The sequence below is a fragment of the Nannobrachium achirus genome (assembly GCF_963921795.1).
Source record: "Nannobrachium achirus genome assembly, chromosome: 3".
In the NCBI taxonomy this organism is placed as follows: Eukaryota; Metazoa; Chordata; class Actinopteri; order Myctophiformes; family Myctophidae; genus Nannobrachium; species Nannobrachium achirus.
In genome coordinates, this window is record NC_137812.1 from 58,215,075 (window position 1) to 58,219,720 (window position 4,646).

Sequence of the window (4,646 nt, forward strand, 5' to 3'; positions counted from 1 at the left end):
ATATATATATATATCCATATACATATATGGACTTAATATTAACGTTTTCAGCCTGGGATTGATGACAGCAGACATCTTCATATATGGGCATAAAAGGGATAGGCCTACCCATATATGGACTGTTTAGTTTAGGCAATTAGCAGACGCTTTTAATCCAAAGCGACTTACAATAAGCAGATAATACATCACTATAATAAACAAGATAACATGTCAGAACATCAATTACAATATAACAAATGCATATGAATATCAATCTAAAAAAATAATATAATCAGTAAAGAAAAAAGGATTCTAAAAAACCTAAAAAACAAAAGCTAACTAGCTTCCCGTATGGTCATTGAGTGTTTCAGTAGTGCTATGGGTTTAGGTGGAGTCTGAAAAGGTGAGTCTTCAGTCCACGGCGAAAGCTAGCGAGTGAGTCCGTTGTTCTAAGTGCGACAGCTGTCACTGTGGCGTGATTATGGATCCCACTGCGAAAGATGGATAGAAACGGTATAGAGCGCTCGTTTTCAGCAGCGCCGGCAGGTTAGCTACTCACGTTAGCATTCACAGCGTTTGTTTTACTGAGTTTAGGGTTAGGTTTAGGGTTAGGGTTAGGGTACAAAAAATAGGTTTATGTTTTGGTGCACCTCTGCCGCGGTCCAAGTGACTACAACGGAGCACTCCCTACATCCGGTTCAGCCAATCACAAGCTTCAAAAATTAGTCCGGGGCGTGGTTATCCATCTTTCCCAGTGGGATCCATAATCACGCGTCACGGTGATATCACCTGTGATGTCACAGTGACAGTTGAATATCCAGGGTTTGATCTTTCTTTGATGAGGTGATGTCACGTGACATCATTTCCTGTACGGAAGGACGGAAGGAAGGAAGGACAAGCTACGAGATTTCTCATGGTATACTACGACCTTCAGTTGCAACAATAAATAGGCTATATTTTCAAACGTCGACTATATGGGAAAATGTACATAAACGGTAAATGTGGTTACTTTTGCGGTATTCTCACATTATATCCAGTGGTAGACAAATTACTCAATTCAATTCAAAGGAGCTTTATTGGCATGAGAAAACATACGATTACATTGCCAAAAAATATAAAAACTGTTGAAAATGGGGAACATATATACAGTTGGAGGGGTACAGCATTGTGTTAGCCTCGGAAACCCAGGCTTCATTTGGCGATCGGAAGAAAATGGCATTGTGTAAACAGAGCTATGTCACATTGTGTCATTTTATGGGTATAAAGCTTTTGGAACAAATTGCTCAACCCCAGTGTCAAAGTCTAAACACTCCCACACATAGCAGACATGGCCCAGATTCGTCCTCATGCCGGCAGGTCTGGCTCACTAACGGCATTGGCAAGTGGTATTTGGGCCAGGTTTGGCAATGATGGCACTGTTGATCTGACAGCACACATGTGGGCTCACTGGGCTCAGGCTGCTTGTCTTAATTAAATGAGGTATACACTATTATATACAGTATTACTCTACAAGTGACTACTGTTCACAACAAGTAAGTTGCTCTGTCAAATGTGTACTTGAGTTAAATTACTGGAGTACTTGATTTTAAAATACCAAGTATTCAAAAGCAGAACTTGCAATGTTTTACTTTTTAATATCAATGCATTGCTGTATCAAAATTTAGCCATTTCCCCCAAAAATCTAAGATTTTATATTTGAAAATATCAGAAATAGTGAAAATATCTGATCGACAAGCTCACATCGCGTGCATTGTGACCTTGTACTATAGATTGGCTATTTTCAAGTGATTAATTCATAATGTTGTTTTTTCCCTTCCTAGAAATGTAGTGGAGTCAAAAGTACAATATTAAAGTCACAAGTAGCCTACCTAAACATTCAAATACTCAAGTAAAATTCAGATACTCGTAGATCGGGAATCTTAGGCGTATTTTTGACTAATATGGGAACCCATTCGGTAAAAAAGAGGGGGAATATTTTAGTCCACTTCCTCTCGGGTGCTTCTGTGTTTATTCATAACAACAACAGTACATGTTTATGGCAGTAGTGACGCAATGTGTCTGCTGACTGCTGTTACCATGATCTGTCTTGAGAGATTCATTTCTGACAAACCCAGCAATTAGTTTCTTACGATGTCTCTTGCAGCTGAGCCGTGTGAAATAATCCAGACAGATCTGTAGCTCTCTACTGAACATGAGAGCCACTGGGGTTCATTGTGCCGACTCCTGATTCAAAGTCCAGTACAGGAGGATATGAGGTATGTGGAGTTTCCAGTTCTTGGAGGTCGGAGAGAATGCATGGCACATAGGGTGGCCAGCGTGTGGTAATCTACAGTATAGCTACTATCGCGTGTAGAGATTTAAAAGTCAGTGACATGACAGCGCCATAGTGGTTGAGGACCACAACGCTGTCCTGCCCTTGGCGCAGGCTGTGTGGACCAATAATAATAATAATAATAGTTACCTATTTCGTCCCTCAAGGGAAATTCAGTATTTTCAGCCCAATCCAGCTGATTCGCTGCCCACAAGGAGCATGTGAGCAATTAAGGGTTAAGAGTCCTGCTCAGGGACACACATCGACATTGCTACCCTGGCCTGGAATCGAACCTGGGACAACCAGGGGCTCTGGTTCCCCAGGCTGGCTCCCTAACCATTCTGCTATGCCGCCCCAAATATGAGGTATTCCAGTTTTTCCAGTTCTTCTGCTGGAGGTCGAAGAGAATGCATGACACACAGGGTGGCCAGCATGTGGTAATCTATAGCTACTATTGCGTGTAGCGATTTCAAAGTCAGTGACACGCTATTTGGAAACGCACATTAGTTCAGGGTTTTCTCGTTCGTTTTGACCACCGTCGGCAGGTTAGCTACTCACCAGCGTCGGCAGGTTAGCCAGCGTTAGTTTCACTGAGGTTAGGGTTAAGGCCGTATCAGAGTGTACGGTGGAGAGCTATCCACCGCAAATTTGAGGTGGAAAGCTTTCCACCTCAAGTCAGAAAATAAGTGCAGGACATCATAGTCACTCACGGTGGAGTCCTGTACACCGTGACTGACTGGTCTAGATCGACCAATCAGTGAACGGGGTGTAGAGCCTGTCTGTCTGATAGTAAAAACAGAGAGATGTGTTGGGACTTGCGGTGTAAAGCTCTCCACCGCGAGGAATGATGTAACGTTGTAGTTTCATGACTCAAAAAGACTCGAAAAGACTACACCGCGGTGTAAAGCCTTCCACCGCCCAGGCGACTATGATGCCGGCTTTAGGGTTAAGTTTCGGTTTAGGTGATCGCACCACTCAGCAGCTCAGCACGGTCCAAGCAAACAAAAAGGAGCGCTCCCTAGCTTCGGTTCAGCCAATCAAAAGCTTCCGTGGGCTGCGTTTGCCCAGAACTCAGTGACATGACAGTGCCATAGACTCGATCTATACAACCTATACTGTCGACCTATACGAGTTCCAATGGTTTGGGGAACTGCGGAAATGTCGTTGTTGCTCTGGAGAACCTCTATTATCAGTGCCGCCATACTCTGTTCCCCCAGAGGTTGACAATGACGACACTCAACCTCCTCACATGGTCGTTGGGACAGGCTGTCGGCGCACCCTGGAATGATAACACCTGCATGGTGAACTGTCTATTTATTGACCGCTTCGTCCTCCACCCGCTCTACTTGTCTTACATGGGTAATTGGGCATAGGCAGCCAGACCCAAAACCTCCTGTCCCCATCAACCATCACCATGGTGGAGAGGGTGGAAACTACTTGGGGGTGAATGTACAGGAGAAGTTGAGATGGTATGAGCACACAATGTGGTCGTTGCAAAGCCACAACAGACGTTTCAAGAAGTTCAGCCTGAGTCCTCAAACCATCAGGACCTTCTACAGAGGGTCTGTTGACAAGCAGCTTCACCAGCTGGTACTGGAGCTGCACAGACAGGGACTGTAGGACTCTGATCAGGGTGGTACCAGTGACGTGCAGAGAATGTTAGAGAGGCAGGGGCTCAGATTTCTAAAAGGGCCTTTTGGTGAAAATATCGAAAATAGCAGACCTCCAAGCTCCAAGCTTGGAGGTCGGCTATTTTCGGTGCTTGATACCTCACTGAACTAAGCATTACCAGTAAGGCTCCCTAATCGGGAGATAAGCGACCGTAGGTCACTTATCTCCACAAATAGGGCAAAAATGTGTTTTGCCAAAATCTTCCTGATCCATGTTGATGACATGAGTGTAGACATACTGTGTAGTGATTTTCGTGATTTTAGGGCAAAATCTGTAGGAGCAGTGTCCAAAAATGTGTTTTTAAAAATCGGCCTGGAGGAAGCGCTATATGGGACAGATTCATGTTGATGGGATGAGTGTAGACATACTGTGTACCGATTTGCGTGATTTTAGGGCGAAAATTGTAGGAGCAGTGTCCAAAAATGTGTTTTGCAAGAATCGGCCTCATGGTGGCGCTAGAAGAGGGCCATGTGAGAAATGAGGGGTGGGGTCTCCGCGCCGGCAAGGCGGACGAATAGGTACCGGCCCCGGCTGTCCCGGTCGCTCCTAGCCGGAGTTACGGCATTTTATGTGAGCTGCAGTGTAGGGGGTCCTCCACTGGGGGCGCCACCACTTTTGCATCCGTTCTGGAGCACCAGGAGTCGGCGGTCCCCGGGAATTCCCCGTGAGCAGCCCCGTTGGGGTG